Genomic DNA, 18,848 nt, shown 5'->3' with positions numbered 1-18,848 from the left:
TGGGAGGCTCCTAATGAATTGGGGTCTCCTTTTCAAATGACACACGGGATCTTTTAGATGAAAGGTCCAGGCAGCAGAGAACAATCAGCTCTTCTAATTTTCCCTACTTTCGGACAGGAAGAGTTGCAGCCAAAACTTTCCTCTCCGCTCCTCAAAACAAATTCTTCATGCAACTGCCCAAAAATGGAAATTCTCACTGCCAGCTATTAACCATGGATTGTGAGCTGAAGCAAGCAGAGTCTTTCCTACTCTGGCCAGCCCAGAAAGGCACTTCTCTGTGATCCCTTCCCGGGCCAGGAGCCAGGGGTCTAGCAAAAATTCCGGGAACAAAAACACTGGAGAAAAATCAACCAGACAGGGATTACAGACCATGAGGCCTTGTCCTTGGAATAGGCCCAAACTACTACAAACAAGAAAAACTCCTACTTACTCATAACTCCAAACCATAGTAACATAGTAATGATGGAAGAAAAGGACCAAATGGTCCATTTAGTCTGCCTATCAAGCTTCTTGTGGTAGTATCTGCTGCGCCGTGCAGGTTATCCCCATGTTTCTCTTAAGGGTTGTAACTGTCGTTCTGTGCAGTTATTAGATGAACCTTCTTGAAAATGCAAACAGTCTGACGTGTTTTACGCATGGACTTGGCCTTAGAGGCAGTCTTGTGCTTTTTCACTTATGTCTGCGTATCAGTACCCCAGAACGTAAAAGTCAGGGCCCGAGTTGATTGCCGTCTGAATCCAATTCCTCTTCCACCCACCCACCCCCACCCCCGTCAAAGTGGAGGGTGATGATGTAGTTGTGCCAAAAGCATCGAGTCTTATTGGTTAAAGGTAGTAATCACTTGCCTTCAGTTAAGGCTGGTAATTTCTGCTCCGTGCAGTTTACCCCCATCCTTACAAACTCCCCGGACCATAAAAGTCAGAGCTCTCATTAGTTGTCTCAATCCATCTCCCCTTTCCCCCCTGCCATTGAAGCGGAGAGCAATGTTGCAGTTGCACCAAAAGTATCAAGGATTATTAGTAAGTGTAGTAACTGCCGCACCATCAAGCTACCTCCACCCCCCCCCCCCCCCCCCCCCCATGCACCATTTCCACCCTCTGGCCTTTAGGGATCCACAGTGTTTATCCCATGCCCCTTTGAATTCTTTTGACTGTTTTCATCTTCACCACCTCCCCCGGAAGGGCATTCCAGGCATTCATTACCTTTTCTGTGAAGAAATATTTTGTGGTGTTGGCTCTGATATGTACCCCCTACAGTTTTATTTTGTGACCCCTAGTTCTACTGTTTCCTTTCCAACTGAAAAGGTTTGACGTTTTTGCATCATTAGATCCTTTCAGGAATCTGAAGGTCTGTATCCTGTCTCCCCTGCACCTACTCTCTTCCAAGATGTACATACTCAGATCCTTCAGCCTCTCCTCATAGGTCTTCCGATACAGACCCCCACACCATTTTGGTTGCCCCTCTCTGGACCGCCTCCATCCAGTCTCTATCTTTTTTGAGATATGGGCTCCAGAACTGAATACAGTAGTCCAGGTGAGGCCTCACCAAGGATCTGTGCAAGGCCATTACCATCTCCTTTCTCTTACTGTTATTCCTCTCTCTAGGCAGCCCAGCATTCTTCTGGCTTTAGCTATTGTCTTGTCACGTTACTTTGCCTCCTTCAGATCACCAAACACTATCACCCCAGGTCCTTCTCCCAGTCCATGCACATCAGTCTTTCACCCCCATCACATACAGCTCTTTTGGATTACCGCATCCCAGGTGCATGACTCTGCATCTCTTGGCATTAAATCTCAGCTGCCAAATCTATGACCATTCTTCAAGCTTTCTTAAATTACTTTTCATTCTCTTTATTTCTTCGACGTGTCCTCTCTGTAGCAAATCTTAGTATCATCTGCAAATAGACAAACTTTACCTTTTTTCTCTTCCGCAATGTCACTCACAAAGATATTGAACAGAGCTGTTCCAATACTGATCCTTGTGGCACTCCACTTAACACCACTCTCTCTTCAGAGTAGGTTCCATTTACTATTTCACGCAGTCTCCGGACAGTCAACCAGTTTGTAATCCATGCCACCACCTTGGTGCTTACTGTCAAGCTTCTCATTTTATTCACAAGTCTATGCGGGACCGTATCAAAAGCTTTGCTGAAATCCAAGTAGATCATATCGAGCGCTCTCCCTCGATCCAATTCTCTAGTCACCCAATTTTAAAAAATCAATCAGATTTATCTGACAGGACCTTCCCCTGGTAAATCCATGCTGCCTTGGATCCAGCAACTTACTGAATTGTAGATTGTTCACTATTCTTTCTTTCAGCAGAGTCTCAATTAATTTTCCCACCACCGAGGCAAGGCTAACCGGCCTGTAGTTTCCAGCCTCCTCTCTGCTACCACTCTTGTGAAGCGGGACCACCACCGCTCTTCTCCAGTCTAGTGGCACCACTCCCATTTCCAGGGATCTATTGAACAGATCTTTCAGCAGATCCGCAAGGACATCTCTGAACTCCCGTAGTATGGTGCTGTTCCAAAAATGGTATGCCCTTCCCTCCACTATCTAACCCTACTAGTCCAAGGTTTTGGGAACTAGGGTTGAATAGTGGAGATCCCAAGGGGTGACCACAAATGTATCTGTCCTTTGCTCCAAGAGAAAGAGAACCAGTACTGTGCTAATGGACTCCAGACTGCAGCCTCATTAGCTGATAAAAGTGACCAACCAGGTTTATTTGCTCAAGACAGTCTGATCCAGTTCCTGTTCTGCCCCCACTGTGGGTATGAACTTATCGATCCTGCTTTTCCTTCTGGGGGAAAGATAAAAAGCAGAACCATGTCTCATGCACGCAGGAAGCAAAACTTGGACCAGCTGAGCCTGTCCTGGGTGGTATGAAGTCATCTCAGTATGCAGAACATTCAGATGCAAGGCAACACACTCTAGGCCAGTGCCAGTTTGACCCAAGGCATATAGTGGCCAGACTAAAGACCTGTTTAGATGCAATCTCAAATTGATGGGCTTCCATATGCTAAAACAACCTGGAGAAGTCAGAAATATTGTGGGTTGGTAGGAAACAGTCAGTCTGCTATCTATGATGTTTATATTGGTTTCAAAGACACCATCTGACGTGTAGGGGCTACACTGGATTCCAATTCATCATTCCAAACTCAGATCGTGGTGGTTTTTGATCAAGACAAGTTTGCATTGATTATTCAGATCTATATCACCTTGCTTAGGGCTTCCTGGAAAGGTAACTTACCAGCTCCAGTTAGGACATACTGGGGCTAGTGATTTGCTGACTGGTGCCTGGGGGAGAATTCATGCCTCTTCTAGTTTAAAAGAACTTCACCAGCTGCCTATTAGTTATCAGGCAAGGTATGAGTTGCGCACACAAGTTTTTAAATCTCTTTGAGGTTTAGGCCCCGGCCATTGATGGAATGGATTGAAGTTGTACATCTCTCCTTTCCCCAACCCTCCACATCTCTAAGGTCACTTAGGCCAGCCATCTACCACAAGCAGACTTGCCTGGATATCTGGGTGGACAGCAGTGAGCAACAGCACTCTCCAGTTAAAGTTAGCCCCGCCTCCAAAACACCCCATCATCACCTCTTTTTTTTATCCAGCTTAATTTTGTGCAGATAATGATATACCCAAACAAAATTCAGACAGAGAATGGGGGAAGAGGGAAATTTCTAAAACCAAAGGTTTGTGTGGATAACTCACAAAGTTACATGAACAAATCTTTTGAATATGGTCCTCTTGGTTTTTAGCTTTGCTCTCTAACAGGGTCATTTATCAATATGTGTTGTCGTGGGTGTTAGAGCCCCAATGCCATAATGCATGCAATATTTATCGCAACGCTAATGCAAATTTTTTGAATTTATTCAAAGGGACGGGATCAGTGAATATGAGGGGTGCAGAGAGAGAGTGAGCCTCTGGGGTGGCACACATAGTAGTCAACTCTTTATACCACTATAGGAGGTGAGGTTTTAGTGGTAGTCTAGGGTTTTGGGGCCAGTTTTACATGCACAGTGAGATATACAAACAGCACAGTACCCATCAGTGAAGATTTGACATGATTTGGAGTGAGGAAAGTCACACAAAGATGAGAGTTCTACAATGTTCTCGCTCTAGCTTGATGGACTCTCTACCAGGGTACTAGCTATAAGTGAGAAGCATACAATGATCTGGTGTTCTCTACCACTGCTGCTTTTTTGTATCCCACTGTGTCTATTATAATTATGTTATCATCTGGATATCATATCATAATATCATATGTTATTATGCTGTTTTATCTGGTTTGGGTTATGTTGGACACCATTTCCCACTAGCCTTATTTTATTGTAGTAATGCCTTGGGCTTATGTATTGTGGATATTGTTCAGCGGCAATCTGCAATTTTCTTTGTATTTATTTGATATATCTTGTGATCTTGTGTGGAGGTTTATTAAAAAGGTTTTGTCATTAGGTACATGTTATGCATCCGTTTATTTCATTGTGTTTTTTTATATGTTCCTTTGTAAATCGCCTCGGGTTATTTTTGAAAAGGCATTTTAAAAAACTTGATAAAAAAATATATATATATTCAGAGCAGGCAAACACTGTCATGCTAGTAAGCCTCCTGCAGCATTTCAGCCTGTGGCAGGCTTTTAGTAATGCAACAGGGCTGATATATCCCTTTCAAGTTGTCGCTGTAGCAGAATTTCGTGTGGAAGTATTCTTTCTCTCTCGCTCTCTCTCATATCCCCCTCCCTGCCACACACACACACACACACACACACTTGCATTCAACTATTGAGCTTTTTCTCCTATTGACCATCCTTGTCAATTGTTAATGCATCAAGAAACCCTGTCTGGGGACTCTGTGACAGGCAGAGAAATCCTTTTCTGCTGTGAAGGCAAAGGAAAAAAAAAACAAAGTGGCAAATAATTTGTTGCTTAAAAGCACCAAGAAAGGTTTTAAAATACCACCATTAGTCACTAAATACCATGCTGGTCTCCATAAAATCACGTTGGACTTTTTGTTTCTAATCCTGTGTTCTTTAAAAATAAAATAAATCAATTTCTTGATCATTTAGAATATAATAAAAAAAGATTCTGCCTTTGGTACTGTTTTATTATTAAAATTATTCATTTTTGCTTGCTAATATGGGTATGGATGAGCCCTCCCCTGTGCAAGAAATTCAACCCACTTACAGACTTCTGTAGAATTTTCTTTCATAATTATTGGTTACAAATTTGCAGTGTTAACAACTCTCTCTCTCCCCCCCCCCCCCCAATCTAAATCTAAGACAGGTCACTGACACACCTGCCCTTGCCTGAAGACCTCAACTCTCTGGTCTAGTCCAGAGCCAACGGCCTTTCAAATTTAGCTGTGATTGATCCAGGCACCCAGCAATGATCTTGCACTTCGAGAGACTAAAATTAAGGGGTACTCATCTCGAGGTGCTTCTGTAGAGACCAGATGCTCCTGCCTCATGGATTCCATTCTTTAGAAAACCTCAGTGCCGCCACTGCCTTTCACAGTGAGTGCACAATCTCATTCTTTGTGGCTGCTCCTCCTCCTCCTCAACCTCAAACTATCAGCTTGTGTTTCTTGCTTGTACTCTAAGGTGAAGTGATGTGGTCATTTGGTTAGACCTGTTCTGCAGTTTGTTAGTCTTATTCCCCTTATTCCTGTCATGTCTCTACTGGAATATTATTATTATTATTATATTATCTAATGTGTTTTCATACTGCCTCCCCGGTCTTTATATGATCGTCGAAGGCAATAAGGCGCATCTTAAAAAAAAACTAAATAAAAATCATCTGTTCATCTCTACATCTCAAGGCTGCCAGTCTTCCCACTCATCTCAACATTCCAGAAAGAGATACCTCTTAAGTTGTGTCCTAAACGTCAAGAAAGTTGGCTCTTTAATAGTTACTGGGAGCTTATTCCACAGGGATGGGCCAATCACCTCCTTAGAAGCAGGGACACAAAGCAACCTGCTTTGACCGGAACGTAACTGCCATGAAGGAATGCTCCGCTCCAATTTGTCACACAGATAACTTGCACCTAAAACCTTCCAATGACTGAAAAACCAAATACAGAATCTTAAAATATGCCGGTAAGTTAATTGGCAGTCAACGGAGATGGTGTAGGAGGGGAGATGCTGCTATACATCGTCAATAGCCATAGATTAATTTGCTGCCGAGTTCTGGGCTACCTATAGCCTGCGCGTGAGCCCATGTTCAGGCCTCCCGCAGAGGCTCACGTGCAGGCTACAGGTAGCCCAGAACTCGGCAGCAAAGGGCACTAGTCCAGGTACAAGATCATTAGCAGCTGTTCCATAGTTCCAAAAAAGTTGGCAATCCAAACATGGGCGGAGTTTCCTGACAACTTTTCAGCCCCATCCTAGGAACATCTCTCCTATCTGTGTACAGCTTGTAATTTGTAACTTTATGTATCGACAGAGATAGAAAACTTTCAAAGACCCCCTTTCTGCAAATAAAATATTTTCATGCTCTAAAATAGCTTTGAAAATTGCCCTCACTGTAACATAATCAATGATGGAAGAAAAAGACCAGTTGGCCCATCCAGTTTACACCGTTGTCTTCCTCTCTGGATCTCCACCATCCTGGGTAGACGAGCACACAGACCCTCAATATTCAAACCCACATCAGCTCTACCCAACCGTAACCCTATACCTACAACTACTCTCTGCTCTCATGCTGTTTGCCGTTAAGATCGTAAGTAATGGCCGCTCATTGCAGGTTATCCCCAGCCTTCTTGGAAGCTTGTTGCAGCCCTCCTGCCACTCTGCCCATTGGCCTATATGCTCCCCATTTCAGCCCTTTAAAGTTCCATAGGACAGAGCAAACACTCAAGCCCCCTCCCTCATTTCTTCTCCCCCCTACCTGCCCTTCTCACTGTGCTCTGTGTCTGTCCCAAGCATGTGTGCCTCTCTATAGTCTCTTCCAGGCCAGCCCCCCCCCCCCCTCATCCTCTCTGTAAAGAATATTTTCTCATGTTTCCTTGGAATCTTCCTCCCTGCATCATGACCCCTCATCCTTGAATTTCCTTTACTAGCGTAAATTCCACCTTCCAGTACTTTATTGAAGTCTGTCAAATATTTGAATATTTACATCCCGTCTTCCCTATCCTTTCTTTCCTCCACAGTGTAGACATTTTGAGCATCTTGAGCCTTTGTTTCCAGGGTTTGCGCTGCAGGCCTTGTACCATTTTACTCGCGCGTCTCTGAACCGCTTCCACCCTCTCGATGTCCATAGGAAGGTCCGGCCTGCAGACAGGATCCCAGTGCTGGAGGTGGGAGGGCGGGGTCTCCACTAGTGACCTGTACAAGGGCAATGTCACCTCCTTTACCCTGCTGCTCGCACCTCTCCCCGTGCACCCGCGCTTACTACAAGCTTTCCCTGTTCCTGTATCACATTAACTGACTACCGCAAGGTCACCTGAGATAATTACTCCGGGATCTCTTTCTTGCTTGACAGTTTCCAGTGCTTGCCCCTCGAATTGATATGCGGCTAACAGAGTTTTGCCTGCCAGTGATTTTACACTCTCTTGCACTGAAGCTCATTTTCCAGACCCTTGACCATTCTTCCAGTTTTTCGAAGTCTCCTGTCTTTTCCCTCCTTCTGCATCTGCTCTGTCACAGATCTTAGTATCATTTGCAAGCAAAGACATTTTTCCTTCCTCAGCCAAGCTGGTGACTCGGTGGCAGGCGCCGTGCAGAAGGCCCCCCCAGTCTGAGCCTCCAGACAGATCTTCTGATCTCTGGGCCGGGCTGAGCTAGGCTGTGGATGCTGCATTCGGAGTCCGGGGAGGGATTTGTGGCCGTTGCTTAACAGTGACACCTAGTGGCCCGATTCAAGGCCCATAATTGCAGGGTTCTGGTGCATGAGGGGGAGGGGAGAAACATAAAATAAGGTAAAAAAAAAAAATCCCCAGATAGTTGCAAATTAAGGCTCACGGTGGCAGATCTTGACCCTAGTTTTGGTTGAAGTGGACGACAAAACCAGACAAAATATACGGTCCTAGCACTGATACCTGGCGTACGCCACTGCCTTCCAGGGCCGGATTTAGGCTTAGGCAAGCGCCTAGAGCACCAGATTCTGAAGGCAGCCGAGTGCTGAAATTTCCCCCCTGCTGCTCTCTGATTTCTGGGGGCAAAAAAAACATCCTGCTCACCCCCCCCCCCCCCCCCCCCCCCCCCCCCCCCCAGGTCCCTCTGCCAATCGGCAGCATGATCTCAAATCCAGCCCCGCTTGCCTTCACCAGAGAGGATTCCATTTACCGCCGCTCTCTGCATCCCGCCGCGCCACACTCACAGCGTTCCCGGCCTACTCCCACCCCATCCGACTTGTTTACCAGGCCCTCTTTGTGGAGCTCCACCCCAAGACTTTCCGAAGTCCAGCTCAGGCGACATCCGCCGCATCTGCGTGATCCGCCACCCTCGCCACCTCGGTTCAAGTTTGTCTGGCAGCGCCGGGACTTTCCTTCTGTTGAAAACGCATAGTCGGGTGTCTTGTAAACTCCTCGTTCCCAGGTTTTGCATGGTGGGAAGACATCTGCTCCCTTCCAGTCCCGTGGAGCCTTCCTAAGAGGCCGACGCAATACCGCACGCTCAGCCGAGCGCACTGGTTAACCTGTGGGTGGATGCGCGTTTTGGGTGCACATCCACAACCCCCTTATGCTATAAGAGGATTAGCGCATCCAATCCCCCGTGAAGCTGATAGCGCGAATCACATGCAAATTCATGCTGATGAGGCTATTAGCTATTCTCCCCCCCCCCCCCCCCCCCCACCCCATGAAAAAAAAAATGTGCACTCGACGCGCCTGGAGCAGGCGTTCATTTTTGAACAGCACAAAAAGTACTGCTTTTCTGTACTTCCTCCGACTTAATATCGTGGCGATATTAACGAGCGTCCGTTTTCCTAACCGGCTGACAGCCACCTCTCCCAGGTGCCCGGTTCCGAGGAGGCGCTAGGGGCGCACAATTTCCCCTAACGCCTCCTTTTTACCGCGGCAGCCGATTTTAAATATTAGATCGGGTGCCCCGGAGAAGTCGATGGGCGCTCGCTCATCGTGAGCACCTGTTTTCCCCGCACGGATACTGCATCGGCCTGTAAATCTTTGAGAAGGAGGTGAACGGGGCTGCGAGGGGCACGGTCCCCTTTCAGTTTCCAGAAGTGCACGCTGTCGGGCCCCATGCCCTTATCTGCACCCAGTATTAAGTACTTGATTGCCTCTGGTCTCGTCTCGCCTTTATTAATGCTATTTCCCAGCTTAGAGCCATCATCTTCCCTCTCTTCTGCGACTGCCGAGCAAAAGAACTTATTTAAGATTTCTGCGCTTTGTCAGTTCTCCTCTTTGCAAATTCCACTTTCACGCTTTAATGTTTTACCTCTCCTCCCTGTATCTAAAGAATGCTTTATCTCCTTCCTCTTCTCCCTCCCTGCCTTTCTCTGTTTTTTCCTGATAATTCTGTCTGTGGGTTTTTTTTATTTTTTTATTTTTAATGCTAACCCTCTAAGCTCTTGCTATTTCTGCTGCCTCCTGAGAGAGCCATATTGATTTCTCTCTCCTTTTTCCTTTGCTATCTTGCCTTACACAGAGATTTGTTGCCTTCTCAGGGCCACCCTTTTTATTGCTGATCAAAGTTCCTCGTTACCTTTCAGCTCAGCATTATCGCTGGTCCCCTTAAAGTCAGGCCTCCTGAAGTCTGCTGCCCTGCTCTTAACGTAGGCTGGTGTTCAATACTGAGCCACACAGTACAGTCATCACTAGACCCTAAGGAGTGATTTTTCAAAGGAGTCACACGCATAAAAGTAGCATATACCCTAGCAATTTCTAAACGCCCATTTACGCACGTAAAAAAAACCCAAAACAAAACAATTTTACACACGTAAAACCTTTTGAAAATTACCTCCTAATAGTTCCCTTACCTTGAGGGGAGCCACACACACAGTCTCCACTGGCTAGCATCGGATGTAACGTGGCCTCCCCTCAAGTAGGATCATCTGCTAGTCGCTCAAGGAATGCCTCCCCCTCAATAAGGCTTCCAGGACTTCTCTGCTCCTTGCCCATGCTGTGGCAGGCAGGGTTCCCAGTCCACTCCCAGCAGGCCGAGGCTGCCTGTGGGCCAGGACCTCCACTTCTTTCCCCTGTGCTGGAAATCTACCTAACCACTCCCATGTACGGAGAATTTCTCAGACACATTTTTTTTTTTCCATGGCCTCCCTGCAATAATCCGATTTCTCCCAGTTGTCCTTTTGTTTCAGTGGCGATGGCTGTGTTCCTGACGCAGTGGGCAATTTTCAAGGTCATTTACCCGAGTAGATCGGCTGTCTGAAGATTGCCTGCCCTTGACATGACTAGACGAAGGGCTGGTGGATTGTATTTTCAAAATCTCCTTGCGTTATTCCCCAGAGCAATTTTACCTGCAGATAAAGCAGGCACAGAGGCAATAGGCCTCCTGTATGCATGGACAAGTTTCAAAGGGAAAGTATTCTCCTCTTTTTCTATGAAAATTACATACACAGACCTTTTTCCTTTTTTTTTTTTTTATTTATTTAAAATAAAAAAAAAACCCAAAGGAATAACTGAAGGAAAAAAAACAGAAGGAAAACATAAAACCAAAACATGTCTGATGTCTGAAAAGAAAATAAACAATCCCCCACCCTCCACCAAGGCCTCCCCACCAATCTCCCCCCACTCCCCTTGAACTCTCTTGAGCAATCCCTTGGTCACTCCTGATGCCGCCGGTGGTATTGCTTCGAAACGGCGCAGGGATAGTCACGTCCCAGTCCTGGTTTCCAGGGCTACAGCTGTAGCCTAGTCTGCTTCCTCCAAGATGGCCTCCAGGCCTGGGATTTTTATTAACAATATGCCGTGTGCATTTCAGCGCACGATTTTCCCCGATATTTTTCCTTTCATTCTCCTCTTTGTTTGGGTGGCGTTGCTTGTGTTTTGGGCTTTCACCCTTTCAAGGTTTGCCCCACCTGTTTTTGCCAGCAGGGGAGGGGCCAGTCTGGGCCTCCTCACCTCTTAGATGCCCGTCGACGTAGCAGTTGGAGGAATGGGTTAAGGACTCTTGTTCCCATCTTGGATGGAATGTAGACCTTTTTTTATTTGTACAGATCCTCATCTTCCCCTCCCAGGTACATGCGCAGTCATCGATGTGCTCAAAACCTTCCTCTGTACACCAATTTCTCAGCCATGAATTCACGTTCTGATCAGATTGTGAGCTGTTCTAATGCCTCTGTTCACTTAAGCGTAATGTAATCTGCCTTGAGACCAACTGCTAAATGTTCATAAGTAAATAAATAATAAGAATTCTTTCTGCGGCCTTGCTGTAGGCAGGTGGCACTTCTGTGCAGCTCGCAGATTCGGCTTCTTTCGAATCTTTTGCACCTGGCTGCGTGCACAGTGAAGCCCAGTTCCCCCCCTCCTTTCTCTAGCTCTCTGCTAACCCCGGGACTTTCTGCCCGTCCCTGCAAGCGAAGGGACCTGAAATACCCGCTGCTTCCTTCTCCTCCTGGCTGTGTCCCAACTCTCCAGGCTCCACTGCGCAGTTCCCTACCAAAGTGGTTTTGTAGGTCTTCTGGGGACTCTGCAATCTCTGGTCTAGTGCTTAGGCCAGGGGCGAGCAAACATTTTTAGCCATGGCCTCCCCCCCCCCTTCCATTGGTGCAATTGCTTAGGGTTCCCCCCAAGATGAGTTACTATATACATATCTGTATGTATATATAGAGAGAGAGACCCACTCGCGCACACGCATATGTGAAGGGTATCCACCAGACGGTCACACTTCCAGTGTTTCTGAAAGGAGTAAGATCAGTCACACAAGGGCGCAGAGAGACAGACACCCCGTGCACAGACAGACACAGAGAGAAAGAGACCCCCCCATACCCAGACCAACAGAGTGAAACAGATAGACACAGAGACCCCACTCACACAGTCACCCCCTACCCAGACAGACGCCCCCACCTAGAGACGCAAGCTAAACATCCAGACAGGGGTCAGAGACACAGACAATACCACACCCAGACAGAGGAAGACAAAACCACAGCTAGGCATAGAAAGAAGCATAGCCACAGCGGCCCCAGGCAAACACAGAGACACGCACCCACACCACACACCTGTAAGGGCCTGGAAAAGTCTTCAAAACCTTTTAGGAACTGGGGAACACTCCATTCCACCCTGAGGAAGGACCTGGCAGCAGAAGGAACTCGTCCTGGGCTGAGGCCTGAGGGTTGGGGAGCCCCACAGTGGCTGATCCCATGTCCAGTTCTGCCACACGGTAAGCAGGCCCCCCCCCTCCCCCACCACAGCGGAAGCAGCTCCTTTCCCTGGCTCAGCAAAAGAGACACGCGGTTACGCCGAGGCCTGCTTGCACTAATGTCCCTACGTCCTGTCGCCCTCTCCCTCCCGCGCCTGCAGTTCCTCCATGGCACCCAGACTCAACAGCATCATTTATTTGTATTTCTTTCCCTTCGGGATTGTTCAGGCTCCCCAGTTTGCCCGCCCCTGCCTTAAGACTGTAGTGAAACAGAAGCAAACCAGCTCAAGTGCTTGTTCAGAATTGATGTCTTTTATAAGGCTGAGGAGTGGTTAAAAGGTGCTGGTTTCTTCCAAGGTCCTTATAGGGCTATTAAGACTTCAGTAGTCCCGAAAGCTGACATCTTTAAACATTTGTTAGCCATATAAAACGTAATGGGCTGACTGGCAGTCACTGTGCCCCCGTCTTCTGACTTGTGCTTGAGAACAACAGCTCGATGAGTTCTGGTACATAATGTTTCTTTCTTCCTTGTTTCCATGCTCAATTTTAGGTGGTTGTTGTTTTTTTTGCTTCTGTCTCTGACGACAAGACAAAAAAAAAAAAGTCTCGCCCCCAATCACACAGCGTCCAGGCTGCCCACCTGCTCTTCCAAAGCTGCCAGCAAAGGCAGAATTCACAGCGCCAAGGGACCCGACTCACGCCCTGCAGCTCCATTGCCAGTGACTCAGCGGATGAGGGTTTAACAACTGCTTTAACTCTTCAGCTCCTTCCTCCCCTCTCTCCGTGTACCCACCTCCCTCCTTGCCTTGAACCCTGAGAGAATCGGCTCTTGCACCCTCACTATTGGATTCTCCACGCCTTTGTGGCTCCTCTGCTCTCTTTAGACCCCAGGGGGCTAAGTTTCAAGTAGTGCACCTAAACCGCACAGTTGCACGGGTAATTTCAAGCCCACGCGCAAAACTGGCTCAGTCTGCAAACGTAAAATATGTGCTTGAGTTGACCTTGAAGACTGGGGTTAAATATGCATGTGTACTTTTACCCGCCATAAAACAGGACGCAGATTTCTGCACGTAAATGGTGGGCTGCTTCCACGTGTAACTTCTTGGAAATTCACAGTCCGCACACTTTTGCACGGGCAAATTTCTGCATGTAGTAAAAGTTCCTTTCAGTGGCCGAAAATCCCCATTAAGCACATAAGATCAAGTCCCGGCCTAAATTATTTTGAAAATGTACCCGCTGTGTCTCTGTCTTGTTGGCGGAGGCGACTGGGCTGGCAATGAAGCGAGATCGTGCAGACTCAAAACCGATAACCTGGCAGCAGGTACTTAAAAAGATCAAACATTTTTAGTCTAGGAGCGCCTATCCATGAGTTACATCTCGGTGCTTACGATTTGAACCGGTATGGAGGGAAGATTAGCAGGTGTCTTCCTATGCAATCAAGTACTGTAAATACAGAGCAAAACATTTAATAGCTATTAACCAATATTGTTCTAAATAGCTATTAGAGCTATTCATAATATGTTTGAAAAACACGTACAATATGTACTGTCTCATCAAGCCAATTACTACTGATTTTAGCCCACACATTTCCATTAGGAGTCTCATCTCTTTCCTTAGCTGCCAGGATATTTTAATTTCCTGCTTTCAGAGTGAGGTGCAGCACAGCCTCCCTTGCAGCGTTAGGTGACAATGCGGTGCCTGATGAATAATGTCTTGTTCCTCCTAAGGAAATGGCTCAGACCGGGAACTCTACACTTAAAAAAAAAAACAACCCACACACATATATATACTCACACACACAGAGATATGCATATATACGCTGAGCAGCTGTCCTCGTTCACACCTAGGCTAACGGGCTCCTTAACTTCATAACTGTCCACTTATTTTTTTCTGTCTTGGAGGAGTGGGTCTCCAAATGGGTTTATTCTGTACTTAGCGCGACAGGAATGAACCTCACTCTTAAACCCGGGTATGATGAGTACAATCCCAATCTCTCAGATTTACCACTAGTGCAAGGGGTGAACTTCCCGATAGCTAGCTAGGCAAACGAGGGATTGGGGGGGGGGGGGGGGGGGGGAACAGCTGTTTTCCCTGGGTCCACCTCGTCTGTGCCGGTAGAAATAAATTTCGGCGTTGGGCTGCATCATCGCAGAGGACCGCCAGTGTCCACGCCCCCCCCCCCGGTCGGTTGTTTCTGCCACTGGCTAGTGTTGTTCTGAATACTTGCTTTGTGCCAAGAAGAGCTTCCTTCTGGAGCTTGTGAGGTGCTATACACACAGGCAACATAACGAGGTGCGCTTGGGAGTACTTTAATAATCAGGCCAGCGCAACCCAAGGCAATTTGGGATGATTTCTGTACCTGTCCCATTTTTCCTGGTCTCTGATTGCACAGCTTAAGTCCTTGATGATCTTCTGTCCCTCCACAAATTGTACAGAAAAGTTGCTCGGCGCCGACAGCTCATAAGCAAAAGCTGTTTTTTTTTTTTGTGTCCGATACTCGGTTATTGGGCAAATCTTTCTACTCCGATTCCAGATGTTCAACTATACAAACTACTTTTCGTTCGCACACATCTGTTCTCCAGTCCTTCCAGTTCACCAAGTGCCTGGCAGCGATGCGCTGGCGAGGATGCCTGCTGTTTAACTGGCTTATGAAAGCAGGGTCTCCAGAGTGCGGCAAAACTGGCCAGCTCCCCTTGCTGAAGCAGTGGGGGCCCCATCTTGTGAAATTAGTAGCCTGTCACTGGCTGGGCATATGCCCACTTAAACCTTTTTTTTTTTGGGACTACTGTCTATATGCAAATGCTACAAGTCTAACAAAGAAGACTGGAGACTTAGAGCGCATGTACAAACTTTCCTTTTCAGTTTATATTTTGTTTTTCCTGGGAATTTCAATGTCATAAAAAAAAGAAATCAGAGGAAAAATGACTTTTCCACTGAATTTTCTCCTGTGTGTTATAACAAACTCATTTTTCCATGGAATTTATTTTTTTTTGTTATAACATTGGAATTCCCAGGAAAAATAAAACAAAAGTCCCTAAGTTTATGGCACTTAATGAAGATACTCACATAATAGGCATCTTGAAGACCAGGTAGAAGGAGAATAACCAATGGGACAAAAATGACAGCACAGATCAAATCGATGGAGGGGTGTTAAGGCTGTCATAGCATCAAGCAGGATAAAATGCCTGCAAGACACAAAATGCACTGTGTATTCCTTATGGATAGAAATTCCATGTGTGACGGGAAAGAATATAGCAATGGGGGATATACTACCATCTGCATGGACAGGAAGAAGGATCAGATGGTGGAATATTAGCAAAATAAGAAAGGAAAATAGAATTGGCAATGCAATAATAATGGGAGATTGCAATTGGCATGGTATTGATTGGGTAAATGTCTTCTCAGGACATATAGGTAAAGTTCCTCAGATGCCATTAATGACTACTTAATGGAGCAACTGTTCAAGAACCTGTGTGTGGGGTGGTGGAAGGGGATGCAGGACCTGGTGCAAGGGGCTGCTTAGCAATAGTGATCAAAATGCAATCAAGTTTTACATAAACTCTGGAGGGAGGACATTAGTTAAAATTACTGCAGCAACATTTTTTAAAATTTAATTTAACTTTAAAAAGAAAGACTGATAAAATGAGGAAATCAGAAAAAAAAAAAAGAATTTGCACCAATGCTATAATGCATCTTGTTGGACAATTGTTACTTAATCTCAGCCACATATTTTTGTTTTGGCAGACAAGCACATGGAAGATATTGATGCTTCTGCAGTAAGACCCAAGTCACGATGGGTACCACCTGGCCCAATGGATCCTTATCTACTTATAGAGATTTTGTCCTTCAAGATTTAGCAGAGATAGAACAATTAAATCTCATCCGTTTTCAATTCTGAGTACACAAGAATTAAATTTAAAGCCTTCAAGAATTGGTGAACAAGGACATTTTAGTTATCAAACCGGCTGATAAAGGCAGTGCAATAGTAATACAAAGCAAACAATACCAGTCAAGACAGCAAGTAGTCAGTCTTCCTGGTAGAACGCCATGTGCTTCTGTGTTTGTGGTCTATGTTATTTGTTGCCCTTGTCCTAAAGTAAACGAAGGCCGAACCCCAAGAGCAGTTAGAATTCATTTGATCAAGCACCACAGTTGCCTGATTATGAGCAAAATACAAGCTCCTGTGGTACAACATTGTTTAGAGAAGGGACATTGCTTTGCAAATTTAAAATGGATGGTCATTGATGACATTATTCCCCACTGGAGGGAAGGGGATTATCAAGAGAAATTGAATTATAGGGAACTGAACTGTATTTTACACTTGAAACTATGCATCTGGACTGGAGGGTTTAAATAATGAGATTGCATGGTTCAGTGTGTTATGATTTATTTTGGGGCATTCAGCATTAGTTTATTTATTTAGTTTAGTTATTTATTTAGTTATTTAGTTTATTTATTTAGTTATTTAAATTTATATTCCACTTTTCACAGCGCTTCAAAGTGGATTACATTCAGGTGCTGTAGGTATTTTATAGCAAAATCAAGAAAACAGGAGGTTTTGATTGGGTTGGATAAGCCAGGTGGTAGTTAATAAATGCCATTTAAACTTAGTTTGGAGTGGCAAGCTGTAATGTGACCCTGACTGGAGAAGCAAGCTGTGTTTGAGGTAAGAGTTTGTTTGGGATACAGCAGATCTTCTGGGGGATGTATGCTTTCGTAACTGCGGTGCAAAAGTGTGGTCATTGAGCTATGTTTTTTCTTTTAGCAGAAACACTGTTTTGAAACACAGTCCCATGTTTATTAGGGGCAACAAGACTAAGAAAAGAGAAGTCTTTTTATCTCTAATGCATTTACAAACATTTATAATTGGATTAACATAATAAGCAGTGAAACCAAGCCACTGATGATCTTATCAAAGGTCCAAGCATAGAATCTTTAAAAGTGCTAAAGCCTATGAAAGTTCCCACGGTTTCAAAAACTCATTGTGTGGATTGCCTCTTTGAATTAGTCAATATATTGGTGTCTTTTCCTTTTGGACTGTGTGAGAAAAAGGGAAGATACCCAAGCAGAAACACTCTTTGGCGATGATTCAGAGTAACTGTAGCAAATCACTGTGGAAATGGAAGATGTAATAGAGCAAATTGACAAACTAAAGCAGAACATATCAACAGAACCAGATGGCATTCATCCCACAGTTTTGATGAAACTCAAATATGAAATTGTAGACCTCTTACTAGTGATCTGTATCTTACTATTAAAACGATCACAGTATCTGAAGACTAGAGGGTGGCTACTGTAACAACAATTTTTAATAAGGGCTTCAAGGGTAAATACCAGAGACAAAGTGGTAGAAGCTACACTTAAAAACAAAATTACTGGACATATATACAGTATAGACAAGGCTTAATGGAGAAGAGCCAACATGGTTTTTAGCAAAGGGAAATCTTGCCTTACTAATCTATTAGACTTTTTGAAGGTGCTAATAAACATGTGGCTAAGAGTGAACTGATCAATAGTGTATCGGGATTTTCAAGAGGCATTTGACAAAGATGCTCTAACACAAGCGGATTGTGAGGAACTGCAGAAGATCCTTGTGAGATTGGGGGACTGGACATCTAAATGGCAGATGAAATTTAATGTGGATAAATGCAAAGTGATGCACCTATGGAAAAATAATTCAAATTATAGAAACACAATGCTGGGTTCCATATTAGGAGTCACTGTGAATAATATTTTGACATTCTCAGCTCAATATGCAATGGTCAAAAAAGGAAATAGAATGTTAGGAGTGATTCAGCAAGGAAAGGAGAATAAAACAGAGAATATCATATTGCCTCGGTACATATCCATGTTTTATTTAACATTTATTTATGTTGAGTCTGCACCTTGAGTATTATATGAAGTTCTAGCCACCCCCTTCTTAAAACAGATAATGTGGAGCTAGAAAAGGTGGGAGAAGGGTAACAAAAAATGAAACAGGAAGGAAGAGCTCCCTTATGAAGCAAGGGTAAACAGGATAGGGTTCTTGAGCTTGGAGAAGTGGGCTAGGAGCCATGCAGCAGAGCTCTTTCTTGAACCCTGCAGTCCTGGGCTCTGAATCTCTCCACTAGGTGTCACTGTTGCATGATGACAGGGACTCTCTCTCGCTCACCCCAGGCTGCCTTCACAGAGCATCCCCAGCCCCATCTGGCCCCGGGAGATTTCCCCTACTTTTATATCCCTGTTCCCAACTTCATCCAGCCAGGGCAGCAACAATCCTTAGCCGGGGGGGGTCTACACAATCCCTCCATAATGTAGCCAGTGTGGATCCTAAGTCACAGTTACGTGATGGTGGAGATTCACAGCCTCTTGGGGGCAGAGGGAATGCTGTCTTTGCAGCATCCCTAGCCTTGGCTTACTGGTCCGGGGGAGCAGAAGCCAAGCCCAAGAACCAAACCGAGGGCTCCTGCATGGCATTTTGCAGCATTACCACTGACTCCCTGCGAGTCAGCCCAAAGCCGGACAATTCCTCGCCTTTCCTCAATTAGGGCTATTAGTGGATGTGGTGATGGCTTCCATGGGCCCTGGAAAACAAGATG

The sequence above is a fragment of the Rhinatrema bivittatum genome, chromosome 12 (genome assembly GCF_901001135.1).
Source record: "Rhinatrema bivittatum chromosome 12, aRhiBiv1.1, whole genome shotgun sequence".
NCBI classification, from domain to species: domain Eukaryota; kingdom Metazoa; phylum Chordata; class Amphibia; order Gymnophiona; family Rhinatrematidae; genus Rhinatrema; species Rhinatrema bivittatum.
This window is presented reverse-complemented; position numbering follows the sequence as displayed.